Source organism: Halichoerus grypus, chromosome 13, assembly GCF_964656455.1.
Source record: "Halichoerus grypus chromosome 13, mHalGry1.hap1.1, whole genome shotgun sequence".
NCBI classification, from domain to species: Eukaryota; Metazoa; Chordata; class Mammalia; order Carnivora; family Phocidae; genus Halichoerus; species Halichoerus grypus.
In genome coordinates this window covers 22,233,159-22,256,905 of record NC_135724.1, presented here as the reverse complement: position 1 = coordinate 22,256,905, position 23,747 = coordinate 22,233,159, and the positions used below count along the sequence as shown (strand labels likewise).

The window sequence follows — 23,747 nt, the reverse complement described above, 5'->3', positions numbered from 1 at the left end:
CCCCATACTTACCCCCTTTCCCTTCTAATTTCATCTGGGGAGTATTAGCATTGGGGTAGAGAAAGAAAGAGCAAGATGATCTGCGCTAGCTCTGCTCCCCATTTCCTCACCGATGATAAAAGACTGGAAGACTTTTTTTCCCCCATGGGGGCGGAGGATGTTGGCAACTGGGGAGAGGGGTGCCTCTTTGCTCTTTTAAATCTTGTGCTTCTTGCATCTTTCGTTTTGCAAATACTTGAGTTGGTTTGGAGAGCTGACTGACTGGGGCAGGGAGGAGGCAGGTGATGGGGCTGTCGTTGAAAGGAATTGGGTTGGATCCTTAAAGCCTTGGAAACCTACCAAGGGAAGGGGAATTGGGGCAACAGGATCAAGTAGGGGAGGTCATCCGTCGGGGTGCTTTGGGGAAGTCTGTGCAGAATGTAGGTGGTGGGGCTGAGTCGTTTGTATGTGCTTATGTGAGTCTCAGGTTTGGATTTTTAGCCTTGGTGATTGAGAACCGAGAAAGGGACAGCTAATGTGTTTGGGTACTTTGGGGGAGAGGACGGTGGTGCCGAAAAAAGCACAGAGTTGCCAGGAGGAAAGAGGTGTGTTTTATTTTATTGTATTTTATACAGTTAGCAAGCTAAGTCTCCGTGTATCTCCAGGATACTTCCAAACTCCAAATAATTGATATTCCGGGGAACCAGCCCCCTGGCCCTGACATTTGGCAAGCGCAGTTTCTAATTAAAAATGTCAAAACTGGGATTGGATTGGGTTATAGCAGGAGAAAGGATCTGAGGGATGCTCAGGGCTGCTGCAGTCTCCTAATACGGAGCTGGGGGCTTTCACGGGCAAAAGAAGAAAAGAAAAAGAGCAAAATGACTTACTATAACATCCATTCATTTTGCCGGGCCTCACCACAAGTGTAGATAGGCACTGGGATACAGGGGGCGGACCTGGCAGGGAAGGAGAGGGGAGCAGCTGACTGAGCATTCAAATCCCTTTGGAAACTACCTTTTCCCTTTTCTTTATCCGAAAGAAGAGGAGCCTCCGGGCAGGGGCCGAGCGTTGGTTAAGAGCCCTCAACCCACGCCTTGGAAATTAACAGGGAATGGAATGTAAATCACTGCAAAGCGCCCTGCCCCCCCGGGAGCCTGCAGCTCCTGCTTTCTTGTTCCCGCTAAGTGCTGCATGGCCCAGGGTTGCGAACCCAGTCGAGAATGCGCCTCTCCGGCGGGTAGCTAGGGATTCAGTCAAACACGGGGCCAGCAGAAGGCTCCCCAAATCCTGGCGCCTCCGCCGGAATCTGCGCATCCACACCAACGGGACTCCTCACCTTCCTTTGGCCTGAGAGAGCGAGCCGAGCGAGAGTGAGGGGTGTGTGTGTGTGTGTGTGTGTGTCCGTCCGTTGGCCAGACAGAGCGAGCAAGCGAGAGGGGTGAGTGTGTGTGTGCATGCGTGTGTGTGTGTGTGTGTGTGTGTGTGTGTGTACGCGCGCGCGCCCACAGCCGCATCTGCGCGACAGGCAGCCCGCGCTCCCTCCCTTCCTCCCTCTCGGCCGGTCCCCTCCTCCCCGTTTCCCTTCTCTCTCTCTCTCTCCCCCCCCGCCCCCAGCTTTGTCCTCGGCAATTACTCCCTCTGAAGGTGGGGGGGGGGGGGGCCGTCCTTGCTATAATGAATAGGTGTCTTTTTAAAATTCCCTCCTCGCTAGACGCTAGAGACTGCTGCGGGGAGCACCCTTCTTCACAGAAGACAAGAGTTGCGCTCTTTCAGGCGGTCTGGGACACCCCCACGGAAGGGAGAGGGGAAGTTTAGAGGGGGCATCCTTCGCTGGGTAGAAAGTCCACCAGGCTGGGCCTGAAGTGCCTTAGCTGAAAATATTGCATTAGACAAAGGTGTGCAAAAATGGACAATGACGTTTTGTCAATTACACTGAAATATTGTAAAGCTGTTACCCAAGTGACTTTGGCCAACGGTGGGGGGGGGGGGGATAAAGGAATAGAGATTTATATATGTTTTACTTATATCTAAATTAATTAAATATTCCCTTCTTGTTTATTTTTCTTACTTAGAGATTTGGGGCTATACAGTATTACTGCTTTATTTTAATTTCATCCTCACTTCAACAGACAACTCTATGGTTGAAGAGGTAGACAAAAATATACATATACAAAGGGATATGCCTATGGATAGGCTTGCGGGTCTAAATCTTTAAGCTTTTCTGTATTTCTGAATCTATTGCTGTTAATTGCAAATGAATTGTGATGCATTTTGCACAGGCTCTGAGAAAGTAGATGGTGCAGTTTTGAGATATTGCTAATTCACATCAGTCTGGTCTTCGCTCATTAATCTGTTTCTCTTCTTTCTCTTAGTAGCAATTTCTCCTCTTCAGGAACATAGGAGGGAATTAATGCTGAAGAAATAATGGTTCACTCTATGAAAGGACCAGTAGGAGGTGCCCTTAATAAGGCCAAATGCCTAGTTTACGGGTAGTGAAATTCCCATTCAGCAGGATGTTTCAAAGACTTTGTTGATTGGTAACAAAGGATTATGGAGACTAGCACAATAGCACTGGATATTTTCCCACTTCCTAGATAAAGTCTGAAGCTGCTGTAGATTTTTATGAAACCATTGTGACATAACAAAGGTCATCTTGGAACAGTGTTGGCGTAAGATGAGGACTAGGTGCTGGAGGAGGGTGGTGGCTTTTCAGTTGGCTTTTGTAGATACCATCTCCTTATATATTTGACTTGAGCCACAAGCGAAAGTACTAAGTAGAATCTTGGGACCTCTGATGAGATGAAAATTTTAGATGTTGGATGTTAATGAAGGCAATAGCAGATATACATGTTTATTAATTAATTCTCTATATGTATGTTTGGGTTACATCCTATTGACAAACGTCTGTGAGAGTTTATGTAGTTTGGACCTGGTGAAATGAGGTTTTGCTGCCTCCAGGACCCACCCCTTCTAATCCCTCAACCATAGCAGATCAGATGTCCCCTTCTGGGTTTTTCCGTTGAGTGGAGCTTGGTGGTACCTGAGGGTGCCTGGGCAGCCCGGGTGTCCCCTCCTCTGTGAGTGTGGCAGTATGAATCGCCAGCCACCTGTCAGAGCATCCATATCCCACAGAGCAGCAGTTACCCTCTGAGTTACGAAGCATGTGAAACAGCCACCACATGTGTTATATGTGAATATATTAGGCTTAGTGCATTTGCTTGAATGCTCTTAAAAGCTGGGCTGGCTTGAGCTGCTGATAGGCATTTTTTCTGGGGAGAGATTTATAACTTCTCAGTGTGTATGACTTACATTTATTGTCTAGCAAGTTAACCTCTCAGCAAACTTCCTTATTGTTTTCATTGAAGAGGAAGAACTGTAATCCTACCTAAATTCCTGAATGAAGCCCTGCTGAAAGTTTCTTCTGGAGTACAGGGTGTTTGCAGGCTGTAGAATGGTCTTCTCAGAAATGGGAAACTTGACAAGCGATTTGGGGAGGTAACTTGTGGGTAGAAAGGGGATATTTTTATTTGTTCCTGGAGAGGGAAGGGATGGCACCGCATCTTCCAGAGGAATCCCAGCACTCTATCCTCAAAAGCAATCTTTTTGAGGGGAAATGTTTTTTTCATCACTGGCCTGAATCTCTTCTTTCTTACATCCAATCATCTAAGATTCTTCAGATGCATGTGATTTGCTCCTGGAATGTTTTTTTGCTGCACACAGTGAGGTCATCTAGTACCATCTCTGTCCTTTGGAAACCAGCCCTGATTTAAATCTTGACTTCTCAACCAAACCGCTTTTTAGGTGATGCCACATGTTTACAGGCAGTGCTAAAGTTTCTGCACAGAAGCTCTCTTTCCATGGAAGACTGGGCCCTAAGATTATATTTTGAAGCAAATATGCTTTGGAGAAGTTTTGCCACCCTAAACTTTGCATGTAAAACTTCGTCCTCTGGCTTCTACTGGACAGGATAACTCTATTAGAAAAGAGTGCAGTTGTTTCTGGCTTTCTCTTAAATGAAAACCCAATCATATGCACACAAAGAAAAGGGGATTTCCACCTCCATATGCCACCTTTCCAAATGTGTGACATTGGGCTGAATTAAAATAGTGCCACTTACATAAGGACACTTCTGGAAACCATTGTGATTTCACTAGTGAGTGAGCTCTTCTTGCCTGGCTATAGATCTTTCCACTTTCTGTGGGTATGGCCTGTATCACTCTCACGAACTTGCATCAAGTTAGGAATGCATTGTTCTGTTTTGGTGTTTCTTACACAGCAACCAGCTCAAACGATACATCTTTAGTGGCTTAATCTACCTCAGCTGATAATCTCTTAGATGAGCTGTATACATAAATTCAGGAAACCTTAGTTTGCCTATGTAAGGAGAATAATGGCATAAGCCCACTGAGGATTACTTGATTAATTAACCGAAGATAAAAAGTCACTTGGTTCTGGAAACATACTGTAATCCCTGAAGTGGAGTGATAAATACTGTGTGTATTGACAATTCATAAAATGTGAATGTGGAGTCTTCTTTTTGATTTGCCCTGTTTTTTTCATTTTGATGCTCCCGAGGAGGATTGAAGAGTTTCATGAATTGTCACAACAGTTACACCTTAATGAGTCACAGCCTGGGATCTCACTAACTCTTGATTGAAACACACCGAATGAAGTATCACCATACTGCCCAGCAAATTGCTCTGTAGCCTGTGAGTGGGTGGCTTACTTCTCTCCGGCCTGTCTCTAAGAATCATAGCTCTCCTCTTTAAACTGTATGGCCTCAATACTGCCTCTCCTGATACAACCCAGGAAAGGCTTTGTCACCATGAATCCAGGCCCCTGGTCCATAGACACTCTGTTTAAAATGCTGTATTATACTTCGCAAGGTCATGGGGATTTGCCTTAAAAATTTAAAATTTTCGCGAGTATTTCTTTTAGTGGAGAGTAAGTTGTACTCTGAAGACAGCTAAGTAGTGCTCTTAACACAGCAGACTCTGACTAGTGGCCTCTCAGCTAGTATTATTGAAGTTCTAGAGCTCATCAACATTAAGAAGATAGAGGAGTGCCTACTAGAGGATAGTAGGTTATGCCAACCCGGGCATGCTGTTTTTTCAGGAAGCTGTTACTGGGTTGGAATAATATAAATTTAATTTTCTTCGAAGTTACTACTTATCAGAGGTCAAAGCATCTCTTAGTAGTAGTATAGTATCTGTAGCATGGCAATGATCCATCTTTTTCTTCAAAACAAGACCTCAAGAAAAGCGAATGTTAAACCTGTCTATAAGACAGGATGAACAATCCAGAGATTATTTTTCCTATAGACCAACTAAAGAAATATGCAAGATAAAATTACATGTTACATACGCCAAGTGGGTAATAGCAAAAAATAAAATGCAAATTTTTGTACACCTTTATAATTGCAGCACTCAGGTAAATTACAGCACAATTTAGAACCATGCTTTTCCTTCCTCCCACAGTGGAGTTATTGATTCCTTATCTTATATTTCTCTGGTTTAGCACTGTACTAACATGCCGAAATACAGGTTGGCTGATTGATGATCAAAATTACTATAGTGCTCTAAAGTTCTTTGACAAATTTTAGCCTGAGGTTAACAAAGCAGCCCCTTTCACTCAACTGTTTAGCAAATATGTTTTTCTTGATGGTTTCGAAATGCCTGAACTCTGTCTGGTCGTATGGTTTAGAAATATGTAGTAATGTGTACAGTTGAGTATTCCTTCAATAGTATTCATCACTATTGATGGTAATTTGCCAATGGTAATGCTAGTACATGTTGTTTTTTATAAATAGCTCCAAACAACCATATTGTTCACAGCTTTCATTTCTTGGGGGGTAAGTTCAACCAGAAAACACACAAATCATCCCATATTTATTGATCATATTTTTAAAGTCTATTACTATGACATGTCTTGGGTGGGAAAGTTTCTCTTCTCTGCTAAATTCCCTAAGCCCAGTGCCTATAACTCATGTCTTATTTTCATGATGTACTTTAGCTTAATTTCACACATCCAAATTCTGTGACTTCTTGCTTGCTCAGTCATCTCACAGTTTCCAGGGAAGAAGCTTCTTTATATCCCTTGTGATTATTATGATGGGACTTAACAGGGGTATGTGTTACAATTTGGGGATTTTTGCCCTTGTCCTTTGCTCATCCTTTAAAGATTGGTTCTTGCTAGAAGGCTACTCTTGAGAGTATCTAGGACAAAGATGTTCCACTGAATTAATCTTAATGATGCGGTCTAATGAAAATACCAACTCATTAGTGCATTTTGACCTAACAGGGCTAATAATGCCAACATTATTCTAGTGTCAAAAATATTCTTAAATATGTTTTTACATTTTTATAAGAGAACAAAGGAGTTAAACAGTTAATATAAATGTTATTTACTCATGTCAGTTTTCTCAATAACAGAAATTTCTGGTTAAATGGCAACATTTTTAGATTTACTTGTTTTTCCATAGTCTTTAAAAAACGTTTTCTCACTTAGCGGTCTTTTAAGAATGTAGGATATAATATAATCTTTCTTTAATAGATCCAGAGCATCACTGTGACTCAGTTATTATATTATCTGATATTATAGCAGTGATTTCTGAGGATATTACATGCAGGGCTGTTTATTTTTCCATCAAGTGGCCGTGGGTTGCTGTTTTGTTGTCTTTATACTTTTTTCCTGATTTATAGAATGCATTTTATCTATTTGATTGGGTCCAGCTGGAACTTCTTCCTGTTCTAAGACTTCTTCAGAGTAGTCCTTTTCTTTTCTACTTTTGATTTTCTAAGAAATAATGGACTGAGTTTTTTTGCAGTTCTGTCTAAAATAAAAGAGATTCTAAATCAGGACCTGAGTCCTTCACTAGAGGAAAAAACAGCTAATTGGTTTAACCTAATGGGTTTGTAAACATTTCTAAAATTCGATATTACTTTGGATGCCATTTTTCTTTGTGCAACATGTTTTTCCTTATTAAATGGTGGTGTAGACTACATAACTTTTAGTTATGTTGCTAGTTTCAACATTATATGATTTTTTATGAACTACACTGTATATACAGTGCTTGCTATAATTAATAATATATTGATGATCATGATAACAATAATTATAATGAAACAACCTGTGTACCCACCAGCAATTTTCTTAATTTTATGTTAATTAGTTTCTTGCCTTCTTTATAGTTTTGCTGCATATGCATGCATCTTTAGCATATTATTTTGCTTTACTTGTACTTAACCATTATGAAATAAATGTATGCATTCTTCTCTGATTTGCATTTTTACTAAACATTAAATATTTGAGATTCATATGAGGATTGAGGATGCGTATTTCTGTATTTGAGTCTCTTTCTTTGCCTTATAATATTCCATGATATTAATTAATCAGACTTTAGTCTACCATTGATGGACTTTTGAGAAGTATTTTGCTTTTGCCAGCAATAGTGTTATGAGCATTCTTATACGTGTCCCCCAAAACAAATTTGCCACATGTCTAGGGTGCATATATAGGAGTGGAATTGCTAAGTCCTAGAAAGGACATCTTTACTTTTTGGAGGCAGTGACAAGTTTCATCTATTGAAACTCCCACCAGGAGCATAGGAAAGTCCCCTTTGCCCCATGGGATGTAAATTAGCGTATCACTGTGGTTTTAATTTGCATTTCCCTGATTGTTAATAAGGTGAACATTTTCTCCCCATACATTTAGTGGTCATTTACGATTTGAGCCAGATAATCCTATTATTCTGTTTCTCCAACTGAACAACCATTTGCTTTGGTGGCATCAGTATTATCAGTAGTTATTCTGCTTTTCCTACTTAGCAACCTTTTCCTTTTAGGCATAGATATTATCAGTAGTCTGACTTTTAGGAGGTTGTTGCCTATATTGTATCATGCTTAATTTAGCATAGATGTTCCTTAAACACCGTCCAAATGGAAAACAGATCCTTAGCCACTGTAAGATTATTGGTTATCTAGGGCAACTCTTGCCTTGTCAGTATCCTGCCTTATCCTGTTGATTATGTCTTTGTAGCATATCGCTTACAAGGAAGCAGGATGCTGGGGTACCAGGCTTAATTTGATGCATAATCCCCTGAATATGATGAAACCTAAAGACAACTGAATCACATAATTAAAAGGGGAGATAGGAAGTCTGAGTTAAAAACTCTAGTCTGACCCTTTGAACTTGGGTATGTTTCCAGCATGGTAAAATACATAGACCCAGGATCACTGTTACATATATGGCTGTGGGTTTCAAACATTACTCATGCTTGCACACCTCCCAGTTTTTGTTTGGGTTCATAATTGTTTCACCGATTCCCATGGGACAGACTAATGAAGGGCCCTTGATGAAATGAAGCAATAGATATGCTAGCAGTGGCTTTCCTGGTGTGTTACCTCCGTGTTGACTCATTAGAGATGTGAACCAAGGCTGAGACATCTGAGCAAACCCTCTGGACCCAGAGTTCTCAATCCATTGTTGCAACATCTTTTCTCAGCCTCATGGGATCCCAGAAGAATATAAATTAGAAAATCTGCAAAGCCTTCCCTTTCATGTCTAATGTCTGGGCGAGGCTGTTCCCTGCAGGACAATTTCTAGTTATTTTTTCTCTCTGGTTTGAAACATCTCCAGGGATGGTCTGTTCCCTGTTTCCCTTGGGAAACTTTTCAGCAGCATTATCAGTTCTTACTGTTAAAAATTTATTTTATACTTCGTCCTAGATAATCCTGTTCTAAATGTGCTTCCCATTGCTCCTGTCACCCAGCTCCCTGGCTCCCATTTTCCCTTTCCAGTGACACTCTGCCTCTTCTATGAAGAAGCATGTTAGGTAATTCTAGCCTCAAATCATTCTTGTTTTCCCTCCTTAGTCTTTACTTGATGAGACTATAAATACTTAGTTTATTTAGTCTCTCTTCATACCCCTCCAGAAGCCTAATCATGTTTATTTTTCTTACCTGAACTCCCTCTAGTTTGTTTATATCTTTCTGGTCATCAAGGGCCCCTAATTTAATGGCTCTTCTAAGTAGGCTCTACCGAGTCATATATTAGAAACTGCAGATTTTAGCATAGTCTTTAACTTATTGTATAGTCATTCATGGGTACACATTTGTCTCTCTTCAAATGTGGGTTCTCATCTTTTAGATAAGACTGTCAGTGCCTAATAAAATCATTGAGGTATCATAAGGATCAAGTAAGATCAAGAGGTTGATTCAAGATAATAGTTACTGAGCATTTGCTATGGGTTTCAGAGAATTAAATGAAAGTCTTAAATGTGTTTCTGCCCTCCAAGGGTTTATCATCAAATGAAGGTGACAGGCACAGACATGGCTAAGTAGAATACGGGGCAGAATGAAGTACTCATTAAAAAAAAGAGCACAAACAAAGTGGAGACAGACTCTGAAAAATATCAACTACAGTGTTTATGCATTATAACATTAATATATTAATATTAGCCAGATGGGCTGACAGAGCCAATTCATTCATCCTTGTATTTTTAGATTGATTGGCCAAAACAAAACAAAAGTAAAAGCAGGGAGGGTCAAAAGTTGTCAATCACACTTATACTAAAGCTATAAGTATGCTAAGAATGAAGATATCGGAGGTATTCCTGGTAGATCAGACAGCCTGTTGCTATAAATATATCTCTAGACTTCCATGACCCATTCTTTCCTTATTTATTGAGTATGTGACAGGCACTGTGCTAAAGCCTCATGGAGTTTTGAGCCTAGTGAATGGAAATGCTAATCAAATAAATATGTTAATCCATAATTTCAAATGAGATAAGGCTTTGAAAAAAAAAAAAGAAAGTATTGTAGGAGAGTGACTCAGACTGTATGTTAAAGAAGTCTTCCCTGAGGAAGTTGTGATTGACACCTGAAAAATGAGTTAACTTAGTTAAAGAGACGATGTTTGAGAGGGGAGGGAAGAGAATGCTAGGTAAGAAAAGTAAGTGCAAAGAACCTGTGGTGGGAGGAAGCATAGTGAGCTCAAGGAAGATCAGCGTATCCAGGGCCCGGAGAACTAAGCATTATCATGGCTCAGCTGAGGCTGGAGAATACTTTTAGATCCTCTTTCTCATACTCAATATATTGGTTGAATGGATTGAAATGAGTTCACAACAAAGACCTTCTTCTAATCTCAGCATGATTATTTAAAAATTTAAGCAAATTACATAGGCAATCTTTGCCTTGATTTTCGTATTAACTATCAGGTGTGAATTTATGAACCTACCCTGTGTGTCTAAAAGTACCTTATGGGGTTGTGTGGACATACCTAATGTGATAAAGGAAAGGAACTTCTGAAAAGTATAAAAGACTAGCAAATGCAAATGATTATTAATAAGCATGTGTAACGGGCTACTTCCACTTGGAAAGGTATCACTGAGTAGAGGGAAAAAGAACTTCACCTTTTCTATACAAGTAGGATTGTCATGGTGTTTCTTTTCACTATGTCTGCCTTTGAAATGTGTGCCTGATCACTCTTAGTGAATTAAAAAGAAAAGCTGAACCTAAGTTTTTTTTTTCCCCCAGATTATTTTCTCAGTATGCTCCTTTCATATACATTTCCTCTCCATTACTATTTCTTAAAAACATGGATGAATGTTCTCTTAGCTTTAAGTTACAGCTCATTTAGAAGTCACTGAGCTTGCAACATTTCCCCCACTGCTGCAGGTTAAAAAAAGGAGTCACTGAATCATCCTGTGTGTGGTCTTTGGTCATGATGAGAGGTGGTGCAGCCGAGGGAGGAAAGCATGCTAGCTATTGGGCTTGACCTTGACTTCCCCATCTGTGAAATGGAGACAAAACCAGTCTCTCTTTTCCAACTCACTTCAACAGTTAGATAAAAAAAATAACTAGTCTATTCTCCACAGTAAGTATTCCATCAGTGCTATTTTTACTATCTTAATATGGGCTAGATTTATGCTGGGATAGTCTTTATAAATAGAAAATTTCACAGGCATGGGCAGGCCACCCTAGAACCTTCCTCAATTTTATTGTTGTAGTTGAAGATTTTAAAGACTTAGAAATAAAATAAGATCGTCAGACTCCAGTAGCAGTTTTGAAATCCAGCCCATGCTCAGTTTAGGGGCCAGGGTTTAGCAGGCCTTGGTCCTTGCCTTTGCTGCAGTGAGAGGCTAAGGGCTTCTGCTGAGTTAGACCTGACACAGTGCAGTATGCTCGAACCTGGCACCATATACCACACCTTGTGTGGATTCCTCGTCCAAATTAGCCTCCTCCATTAACTCTCTCTGATTAAGCACATTCATTTCCTACAGACCCATTGATTCTAGCATCCACTTAGCACGAATACTTGGAAGCTAACACTTGCTTGGTTAATGTATAGCGCTAGGTATAATTTGTCCCAAAGGTCTTCTCTCTGGAGGAGGGGCTGTGTATCAATGCCCAGCCCTACCTCTTACCAATTAATTAGACTCTCTGAGATGAGGCCTAACATAGAAATAGTTATTAAATCTCCCCAGGTGATTCCAAAGTGCAGCCAACTTTGAGAACCAGTGTCCTTGGGCCTTGCTCTTCAAAGTGCGGTCCAGGGCCTGGCAGCATTTGCAACTCCTGGAAGCTTTTTAGAAATGCAGAAACTTAGGCCATACCCAGACTTACTGAATTAGAATCTGTGGTGACTGAGAAACACTGCCCTAGGACAGCAAGTACCCTTGCTCTATTTCTTTGTAAATATCTCGTGAATGGGGAAAACGCTCCAGGCATACCAGGTAGTTCTAGTTAGTTTGAAGCCTCTTTGTAGGGCTTTGACTTCAGGAGCTGGTCTTGTAATGGCAAATGATGCCAACATCAAAGTCCTCTGGCTTGTGGTTTCGTGGCTAATATATTTCTTGAAGGCCATGACATATTTCATTTTCCTTGAGATAAAAAGCCCTTGAAAATGTTCTTTAGGTGTTCCATCTGCCTTTCCCCGTCTTTCCTCATTGATGCTCAAGATAAGAAGGCACATTTTAAAAGGGTCTGCTGGTTTTCATTCCATACTTGTCCCCCTCCCCACTGTCCCCTTTCCTCAAAAATACTTATGCTCAGGAGAAAAGGCAGGCACTTGAAAGGGATATGGGAGCCCTGGATCCTTCTTTCCCCTCCCTCCTCCGTGTCTCAAGTCTGATGCTAAAAACACATACGTGCTCAAAGTGAGGCTGTGAGGGGCAACCCCCTGTTGAACCTCGCCCTGGGATAGGGAACTATCTTCAGGCCATGAAATGGCCCAAGTTCTCATCTGCCTGGGCTTCTGTGGCAGGGGAAAGAGGGCAGAACTGAGGTTTTTGAAGAGTAAAGCTGTATCGGCAGGAAGTGCAGCGCAGGGTTTTGAAGTTCTTGCTCCTCAGTGTTGGCAGACAGGAGAGCTTTAACCCGTGTGCTCCACGTCAGACGGTACCGAAGAGAACGTGGGGGCTCCGCTGTGCGGATTAGATCAATCTGAATGAAAATCACTAGTGTTCCTCCCAGAAAGAGAAGTTTCTGCTTAGCTCATGAACTGTAGGCCCTTTTCTGGTCCCGGTAGAGAATGAGTAGGGCTTTGTGAAAGGTTATGTAAGGCTGCTGGTTCTTCCCTCTCCCCCACCCCAGAGTAGAATTCTATTCATAGAGGGGTGACACAGCCTCTCAGGGGAAAAAAGAAATGCATTTCCTACCCTATATCTTAGGAGAGACAATTTAATCAGGCTTTAGGAAAGAAATTAAGGAAGAGAGGGAGAACAGAATCATAGGCAGCGAGAGTGGGACATAGGGAAAGAAATAGGACTGTGAGAGAGCATCACCGCCCTGGTTCTGGTTGCTGCAGCATTTATAGGGGCCAGTTATTCCCGTTCTTCTGGGACTGAGCGGTTTCCCAGGAAACAGGACTTTCAGTGGTAACAAGAAGACTGGCCCAGGTGAACTGGAATGGTTGGTCACCCTGAATGTGGTACCTCGGGTTGGGATGGGACTGGGGGACATTTTGAAGGACATTCAACAGTGCAGTGGTACCGTAGACAGCATGCTGTTGGCCAGAAGGATGAAGGATTAGGGGGTGGAGCAAGGCATGTTAAGGGGAGCTGTTCCAACAGTCCAGAGAAGATGGGTGCCCATTTGGAGGTTTAGAAACAACTTGTACCCTTGGCCATCATATTGAGCTCATCCAGTCCTTACCGTCTAACCCTATGCTAAAATCAAACTTGACATCTAAAACTGAAGGTGTGTTTTTGTTTGTTTTATTTTCTTTTGGCTAACTACCTGGCCAAAACAACAACAACAAAACAAAACAAAACAAAACACCCACAAGAAAACAAAAAACAAAAAGCCTATCAAACAACTTATTTTCATTATCAGGATATCTTTTGTATATAGTAGGATGATGTATTTATTAGCGAAATCATGTCTAAAACTTTTGTGTTTCATTGTGCTGGGTGCATTTTAATCATTCAATAAATACCTATTAATGAATTGATTTCCATATAATGATTATTCTCAAGTTTGCACGGAATCTGAAGTTATTCTTGTGTTTGAGCCATGCAAAGTTTAGCTAAGGATATGTTAAATTTTAGAGTACTCTGCTTTTAACTAGAGAAATTTATTCTCCTTTTCCCTCTCTCCTTTTCCTTCTTTTTGCTTGATTTTTTTCTTGACATGACACTATTACTAATTTTATTAACATTATGGAGTTCTTGTGAAAAAATCTAAAATCAAGGAAATCTTGCCAATATTACAATGCTGATGTGTGTGTGGTGTGATGTGATGAGTGTGATGTGTGGTATGATGTGATGAGTCTATAGAATTTGCTCTCATTAAGCCCTGTTACTAATGCATTTAGGGCATTTGTCAACTCACATATATGAAAATGGAACAGAATAAAATAGAATAATTATTTCCTACATATGTTCCCAGAAATAGACTCTGTGTTTTCCCTAGAAGAATCATTTCTGAGGATTGTGATGAATCAAAGAGTTAAAATGCTATTTTTGTAGAAGTCAAGTCAGTGGAAGCCAGGACAAGACAATGGAGATAAGAGAGTCACCCAGAATGAAAAGGTCAATACTTTGTATATTTCAGTGCATCATTTAAGCAGGAAAGACCTCAACATTTGTTTAAGATGACCTTCTCATTGTACTGATGATCAAACAGGGCCCCAGAGAAGTTAATTGAGCCCCCAGATTACAAATCCAAGAATGAGTACCATGAGACATTTCTGTGCACATGGGATTGAATCTTGGCTCTGCCAAATTTAACTCTCTGACTCTCATATTTCAGAGTCCTCATCCTTAAAATTGGGAAAACCATTGCCATATGGGTTTTTAAATTGTATTTATTTTTTATTGCTTTTTATTTTAATTCCCGTGTAGTTAACATACTGTGTTATATTAGTTTCATGTGTACAATATAGTGATTCAGCATTTCTATTCTGTGTGGGGTTATTTTTTAAAAAATGCATTACCCTAAAGGATCAGCACAATTCTTGACACAGTGAGCACTTAGCTGTTTCTGTGTTTATGCATTCATTCAACAGACACTTATTGAGATCACGCTTGGTTTACCATGCTTGTTGGCTCCTATACGGTAGATGTAAAAAGCGTATGACACACTGCCACTCTTCTTATAGAGTTAACAGAATGCTTGGGGAAATAAGATGTGGGCAGTTTAAATATGAAAAAAAAGAAAAGAAAAGAAAAAGCAGATCCCAAGATAGTATATTATTAACCAAATGTGTGAGGAGTGCAGATAGAGAGGACGGGAAGAGGAACACTTTAGAAAGACTTCATGAATGAAGAGGGATTGATCCTGGTGTGCAAGCTGGTTAGAGAAGAAGAAATGGTATTTCTATATGGACATTGCTCTTTACATGTTCAGACTCTGGGAGAAAAGAGGAAGGATGGCGAGCGGTTCACTTCCAAGAGCCATAGGCGCCCGTTCTCATCATGAACAATGGCTCCTTGACTAGTCTCTTCCCAAACAGATTTGTGATAGCCTAGGAGAAAAAGGGAGAGAAAAGTGACAAGGTCACCTGAGAAATATATTTGGCAGCATAAATAATGTAATTTTAGAATGAAGAGTTTTTGCCTGCAAGGCTTTACCTAATAATTTTAGGGAGGTCTCAGAAGGACAAATTGCTCAGGAGAGGACAGATGCCATCACACACCACATTTCAAACTTGAGATCTAGTGGCTGAGAAAGCGTATTTAGGCTCCTGAACTTCTAGAATAAGTCTGTGCTGGAAATCAACGTTTCCATCTTTTTCTTTTCACCACAGCTTTAAAATGTATAGAAAACTTCGGTTCAGGATGCCAAAATCCTTTATTACTAACACATAGAGGGTGTTAGCTAGCCCATAAAAGATTTTCTGTTCATTATACAGCTAGAGGGCAGGTAGCCCAGCTCAGAATTTTTTCAGCTTAAAGAGTTCTTTTGTTCTTTCTACCAAAATACTCAGTCATACAAGGTTATGATAATTGATAATTGCTGATGATGTTTTATGTCTGTCTGATACATTTTCCAGTGGCTTTCCTATCCATTGTCTAAATCCATCTTTCACTACCTCTAAAAAGCAGGCAGAATATTCACACATGTTTTGTGAGTGAGGTTATGGGAAGACTTGTGATCAGTGATTTGTTTACGATCACACAGGAGTTACAGGTTCTGTAAGAAAAACCCAACTCTTCTGACCGAATCCATTAGTCACTAGTATATATCTGACACGTTCCAAAAGCAAGAGCAAAACAAAAAAGCAATGCATTCCACTTTTTTTGTTCCCCAAAAGTGCATGTACTTAAAAAAAAAGATATCTAATGTATGGTGACTAATATAACATAATAAAACAAATTTTAAAAAAATAGCACCAAAATCTTAATTTTTAATAGCATTCTCCAATAAAAGGAACAAGAGTCCCTTGGAGAAATGGCTGATTCTAGGTCTTGGACTAGAAATATATGAGGTAAGTCTGGGGCATCTAATACTGCCAGAAAGTAAGGAAGTTCTTTAAAAGAAATGCAAAACCCACACTGATGGAGAAAGTCAAAGGGACACAGGAACTAACCGAAAGCTCTCAATGGCCAATGTTGGAACAATTTGAGAAACACAATAAATCAAGTAATTTTGGATTATTACCCCAAATACAAAATAAGCGTCCATGAGTCCATACTGCTATAAATAAATGAATAAATAAATGGGGGAGAGTAGACAAATCTATGCAGAAGGATTCCAAATAATTTATATAGATAATTCACCCTCAGGGAGGTGGAGAATAACCCCCACTCTTTTCAGCGTGGGCTGTGCATAGTGAATTCTTCCAAAAAGTACAGTATGTGTGCAAGGAGGAGGAGGGCTGTAACTTTAGAGAAAAGAAACCTGACAAACACTATGTCAGCCAGATGGTCAGGATCATCATCAATAATGATAAATCATGTTAATAGCATGTACCTCTGGTATGATGTTATGAGAATGGCACTTCATCTCTGTGATTTTTCTTTTCCCCCAAACCCATAACCCCAGTCTAGTCATGAGAAAAACAGCAGACAAACCCTAGTTGAGGGACATTCTACAAAATACCTAACCATTACTCTTCAAAACTATCAAGGTCACAAGAAAATAAGGATGGTCTGAGAAACTGTCAATGCCAAGAGAAGCCTAAGGAGATGTGATGATGAAATGTAATATTTTATCCTGCGTCAGATCCTGGAGCAGAAAAATGACTTTAAGTAGAAACTCAAGACATCTAAATAAAGTATGGAGTTTAGCTAATAATAATATGTCAGTATATATTCTCTTTAAACATTACTCATGGTAATTCTCTATTTATTGAGCCAGTGTTTGAGCTCAGGATATGTTTTTGAGTCAGGTGGACTTGAGTTTAGATCCTAGCCCTAGAACTTTCCAAGTGGGAGACTAGAACAAGACACTCTACCTTTCTGTGCCTTAGGATGTGCTGGAAATTAAGGATGATGACAAGGAAATGAGAAGAAACTTGAGTCCATGCTGACTTGCTTGAGCAGCAAACCCATCTTGGAATAGTTTTCCTCTGGACTTTCTGTGATTGTGAGAAATTAAACCTCTATTTGGTTTTAAACCACTGTAATGAGGTTTCTATCATGTGCAGCCACACTCAGTCCTAACTGCTGTGTGTTCTTATATTGAGTTATTTACTCCTCATCGTAAAACAATAAAATTGTCCTTTTATAAGTGGCAAAGTGAGGCACCAAGAAGTTGGCTAATTTTTCAATGGCTCCATGCTAGTAAATTGCAGAACTGTGACTCAAATCCTGCTTCAAAATACATGTTCTCAAATCCGTGCTGTAATTCTTAGATAAATAGTAGTTGCTATTATTATTATATTGTTATTTTATAATATTCACCTTTCCTCTCCAAATGGGCAGTATTTTCCTATGAGCCATTTATTATTTAGACACTCCTAGATTATTGAGTATCTAAATAAAAACTCAATTTTCTGTTAATCGTTTTCAAATGTCACAGTTTTCACTAACAAGTTATAAGACAGCTTCATGCACTTTAATTTCCTGTGAAAAGAAATTCACTGCCACCTTATAAAAGACTAACATTCAGACTACAGCTTTGGAATGCTAATGCCCTACCTTAACAACCAGGCTAAGCTCTGAAAGTCACATATGTGTTGTGATTTCTCTCCCATTGTAGTGTAAGGAAATTTCACATAGTTTTGATATATCGTATAAATTAGGCCAACAAAGTGCTGTGCTATGTCTTCATTAAAACAGGAGACGGTAATAATGCAACCATGTAGCGTGGTCTTGCAGCCTTTGAGTTATGAACATTCAGTAGCATCTCCTTACTTGTGCTTAAGTTGGCATTTGTGAGGAGCATATAATCAATTAATCAATAACCCAATTTTCTGTTAAAGAGATGGTGCATCATTTTTTAAAAAAATCAGGGACCATTGTATGATTTTATGAAAAGAGATGTGTCAGCAAGGAAACTTGTTCGAAAAACATTGAAAGCCTTTATTTGGGGATGATGATTTTGCTTAACTAAGCCAAAAGTGAAATTGGATACAAATGTTCAGTTCCTGAAGCATTTTATTATTTTGCAACTGCTAGAAAGGAAAGTACCAATTTGAGATTGCTGGTAAGAATGCATTGTTTTAACTCATGATTAGATATGGGTAAGCTGATTCATTTATGAAATGCACCGTGAAAACAAACTAATTCTAAAACTTTAAAGTTCAAAACTGATGGGTTCTGTCCTATTTCTTACAAATGTTGAAGTGTACGCACAGCCACCCAGCTTGGCTTCCATAAGGTCACAGCAGCATAAGGTGATGCTTCTAGGATGATAGGGCTGACAGCCATGCAGAGATGAAAACCTGGCCCTCTCAAAGCATAATTTATGTATGTTTTTATCTTTATCTTTATTACAATTTCTGGCTAAAAAGACATATCTGCTCATTGTGACAATTCAAATATTATAAAAATATGTGAGTTAGAGAAGGAAACTTCCCCATAACACCATCCCTCCTGGGGAAACCATTGGGCAGTGGTTGTGCTCAGTCTTTTGTATCTCTTTTTCTACCTGTCATATAATTACTATGAGAATTGGAGAAAGAGATGTTTCTTTTTGCATCCCCTTAAAATATTGAGCTCTGTTTTTTTTTTTTTTTTAACCAAGTTAGCAGGTAGATAAATCTTAAAACAACAAAACAAAACAAAAAAACTCAAACGTTTGGTTTATCATTGAAAGGACACGCTCAGGATGAAAATGGTCTCCACAAGGCAGCTCCAAGAGAGAGTTAAGTACCAGGAGTGTCTGTCGTCTTCTTTGCATTTGGAAGGAAATAAGTTAGCTCCCGGTTCTCAGAAATGGCCAACTATTCTCTAACAGCTTGCTTCTCAAATAGTGGCCTGGGCACCAGCAGCATTAACATCGCATGGGAGCTTGTTTGAGCTGCAGAAGCTCAGGCTTCATCCCAGATCTGCTCATTTGAGATTGACATTTTAACAGGATGCCCCTGTGATGGTGCGCAAGTCAAAGTTTGAGAAGTAGCCTGGCTGTTCTAGTGTGCTGCCTGCTCAAACCTCTGTCATGTTCTAAGCACTGGGACTGCTTACAAATTAGTAGTGTTGTGAGAGAAACAGCCAGTGTCCTCCCAGCCCCTTCGTGTGACTTCCAAACATGCTCACCGGACTGCACATGGTGCTCATCAAACACCGTCAAGGTCAGAGTGAGTGTCTCAGGGCATCTGCCCTCTTCATGAGGCCACTCCACATATCCCACACCTCTACCTCTGAAGTCCCAAGGCAGTTATGTCCACAGTGGTTTGGAGAAATATGCTTCTTATACCAATGATTTTTTTTTTCTAGTCCTGTACAGTTTGGTGTCATTTTGCTAATGCATTTAAAGCCTCATCACAATGAAACCGCTAGCCGTGTGAAGGAAAAGACCAGGAATATTTTTCCTTTGTTCCTATTCCCCAGTTAGTGCTTGATTATAGTAGTGATGATGTAATAGTGCAGAAAACACCACAGAAATGATTGATGTGCTTCCCTTGGAATGTAGGTAGAAATAAATGTAGGTTGGCTTTTTCTGCTATGATAACTTCACAGGAAGACAGTGCATTAAGCCAAAGATTCTATCACCTCTCTGCAGGCAGGAAAACAAAGGCATTGCTAGTTTTCTCTTTCTTTCCTCTCATGACCATGTGCCATTAAGCCATCATTTCTCTCTGATTTTTATCAAACAGATTTTCAAATGTCACAGATTTCTTCTCTTAATGCATGAGAATTAATTGCCCTTTCCTTTGGCACCTTGACTTTGTCTTGTTGGAAAGTATTGTTTTAGGGGCCAATCAGAATTAAACTGACAACATCAAATCTAAATATTATTAGAGGTGAAATGGTGATGAGAAATAAGTTGAGAAAGGTTAAAAGGAAATCTTCATTAAATTGAACTTCAACATTTTCTCCTTTTCCAAATCACTGTTTTGTTTGTTTTTTTTTTTGGTGCACTAAGTTATCATTGCTAGTCCAGCATTTAAATGGATTAGATGATGACCAATGTTATCTGGGGAATTACAAATGCAGTAACTTTTAATGATGGATCATCCAATGCTTGAGAAATGTGGTTTTCAGCTAAAACTTGGGTCTCTACTTTTCAAGCAGTCTTGAGGCTTTTTTTTTTTTTAAATGAAGTCAATGGGAAACATCAGATTGACAAAATTTTGTCTCTGGTTTGTTGCAGAAATATTGGGGAGGAGGGGAAATCATATCTCACCTTCTGTCATACCACTGACTTGACCTGTAAAGATGATGAATATCAAAGAGTAAAAACTAGAAGGCACTGGATTTTCTTTTTAATGAATCAAAGCTGAGTTTCCTATAAATAATGCATTTGGGGGTATTTTTCATGGACTTGTCCACCTCCTAAAAGTTTCAGGCCTTGAATTACTCTAAGCTTGAGATGTGTGGTTTGACTATCCTATGATATCATTGCTTTCTTTCCAGGAACAATGTAATTAAACTCTTGAGTGAATGAAGAAACATGCCCTTGGCTGTGTATGGCATTTTGATTTTGAAAGCCTTCTAGCTGAAGCTAATCTGTTTTAGGATGGAAAGGTTAAGCAGCATCTCAGAATCTGGAACTGTTAGACCCAGCCTCTGAGTTCCTTTCTTCAAAGATGGCAGCCCTATTTGTAGAAGCCTGGCCATTCCTATGAATGGACAAATGATGGATTTCAGTTATGTTAGCTACATTTATCTAGTCATTTCTGCTTCCCACAGATCATTTGATGGTTAGGTTTCCTACTGGGAACTGGGATGTTGTTGCCTTTGATAAGTGGTCAATTTCTTCCTTGAAGCTATGCCAAAATCTCCCATAGCACATCTCTCTCTACCCTAATTCTGAACATTGTTTGGTTATCTGGTTGAAAACAAGATCATAGGCAATGGTAGGAATGGCTCAATTTACAATAGTGAGCCTTCATAAATTGCTAAGGGGAGGCTAGGGAGAGAACATTTGAATTCCATAATGGTTTTTATATTTAGCCCGTAGTTTATGTTATTTTCTCTTAGCATCTAAAACCTATAATTGAGTTTCTGTTCTGGGTGTGTGTTAACCCTTCAAACTAAGAGTATCAGAAGAATCTAAATGAAAATGGAATGCTGTAATGTTATCAAATGCTGAAGAAGAAAAGTGGAATCTTATGCTCTTTGGTATGGGCAAGATGAGGAATAGGAACAGGATCAAACAAAACTCTTTGTTCTTTTAGGAGCCTACATTAAAAAAAAAAAAAAAACATTTACTTAGGCTGATTTATAGATGCCTTTCTAAGGATTTATTTTGCTGGTGTACAGTCTAATAGGAGACTCAGAGCTCATCATGAGGTCTGTATTCAGACCAGTTTCAGCTCAGACCAATTAACCAAATTATGCAATCAATTGGTTCTGTTTCTATTTGTGGGACTCTTATATTTTGAAATGAGAACATGGAAGTGGCAATGAGGTTCACAAGGACACCCTTCAAAACTCCTTATTCTCCTTTCTCTTATATTGCACGGGCAATGAAGAATACGGTACATTTTCTTTCCTTGAAAGATTCTTGACAGTTATTTTTTGGATACAAAGCCTCCCTTGCCCATCACTTCAGACTGTGTCTTCTTTGACTAAGAAGACTCTGTATCATTAGGGATATTTGTCAGGCAAAGATGCAATTCCCAGGAAGTTCTAGAGCCAGGAGATGAGATAGCTTTCTAAAAAGGGCACAGGGCAGAAGCAAGAGAATTAGGTTCTATGGGGAAATTAAACAAATTATTTAAACCCATTGTTGGTGTTCAGCCAGCAGGTACCAGTATGGATGTTCAGATTGCTAAAATACTAAAATATTTCATCACTGATTGGTAGCTATTTGTTGCCCAGGGCCTCCCATATGCCCTACCTCATCCATTCTGATTAGCCACCGCCTTTGCCAATCAGCTTCCAAAAGTGTCACTTCTGAGATACCAACATTGGCTTTCCCCCAGTGACACTGGAAGGCCAAATGCACCCTCACCAGGTCCTGGGTCACCTTCAAATTCTCTAGTCTGCCAGCTAGATTGGCCTACATGGCTCCCCCATCTGCTGCTGCTACAACAACCTCAGCAGCCCCCTGTGTTCTGGCTTCTTGAAATTGTGACCCCTGAGCAAGTTGGTGTTTCCTGAATCACTGTCCCATGGATGTTGGTGGCAACTTCAGCTCTGAGAGTAGGTGAGACCAGCTGGAGGGATAAGTCTCTGCTCTATTGCTATTTTTAAATATCATGCATGCTTCATTGCCTCTGTTCTTTGGAGAAAACATTAATTGCCCTTGTGACCTGCGGGGTCTTCATAGACTAAGTTACATAATAGGTGATTGGTTTTATGATTTCTTTAATGATTTTTTAAACTTTTATTGTTTCTATCTTATTTACCAAAGTGATTGTGTTCAATGTAGAAAACTTTGAAAAAGATAAATAGAAAAAAATATATAAATCATTCATTATTACATGACCCAGAGAATTACTACTAAATTTTTGATATATATATATATTATTTTATTATGTTATGTTAATGACCATACATTACATCATTAGTTTTTGATGTAGTGTTCCATGATTCATTGTTTGTGCATAACACCCAGTGCTCTATTCAATACGGGCCCTCTTTAATACCCGTCACCGGGCTAACCCATCCCCCCTCCCCTCTAGAACCCTCAGTTTGATATATATATATTTTTAATAGTAAATGAATCATATATACCTATGTAATTTTTTACAAAGTTAATCTATTGTGAACACAGTTCCAAGATTTGTAAGAGTTGAGTGTTAACTTTAAAGTCAGCTAGTTTAGCCTCTTGGTCAAGGGAAAAAAATCCTTTATGTAACATTCCTCTCAAAGGTCTTTCAATGTGCTTCTTGATACCTGGAGCGACAGGGGCCCACAATCTTATTATACCTCCCCATTCACTTTTGGATAACTAATTATTCCAGAAAGCTCTGTTTTACTCTTGATCAAAATTCTTTATATCTTTTAACCCTGATCCTGGTTTTGCACTACTTTGTATGCATAAGGGGGTGGAAGTGGCAGAGAAAGGGCAGGCTTGGAAGGCTGTAGGAGCTGGCTCATCTAAAGCAGAGGCAAGTGTCTTTGCTGCTCAGTAACACCTGGCCATGAGATTGCATGAGTCTCTTGGGTGATCCTTTTACCCTGGTGTTCCCACTTTTTCTTTTCTACAGAAACTTAGGGACTTATGCCTTTTCTGTCAAACTGGAGAACCTTAGAGGTGTTGAAAGTTCAGAAGAAAAAAAAAGTTTACCAATCCCATGGGTTTTTTGTTTTTGCTGGACACAGTACATTTTAGAAAACAAAAACAGGATGTGTTTGAAAATAGGTTGAGTTGGAAAATATCTAGAGGTTAATTTACTATCATAAGTTATGTTTAAACGTGTTTCCTTGTCACCTTCCTTGCTGTCTGGTCTGGGGAAGATTAACATGATGATACTGTTCAGTGCTTGAGGGTTTGGAAGAAGAGTGCTATGTAAATGTGAGGTGTTAGTGTAACCCTGCACAGCAGTGACTGACCATAAGGTGGCTCACATTCTCGTATTCCTTTAATGAGTTCACTCATGTATCAAGTATTGAGGCGGGGGGTATATAGTAGTGGGTCATAGACACATTCTTTGTTATTGCTTAGTGGAAAAGATGAATGAGTAAACATGTGATTACTGATTTAGTAAAATTTAGTTAAAACTGTGCTAATATCTTTGAAAGGAAAGAGTTCTTTTCTCTCTCTTAA

The 23,747-nt window shown here is 39.6% G+C and overlaps 1 protein-coding gene across 2 annotated transcripts in view; it reads left to right on the top strand.

Annotated features, from left to right (window-relative positions):
- The window catches only part of DCC (DCC netrin 1 receptor), a 1,153,179-nt gene that overhangs the window by 783 nt on the left and 1,128,649 nt on the right, over window positions 1-23,747 (top strand). The gene's annotated exons all lie outside the window — the stretch shown is intronic.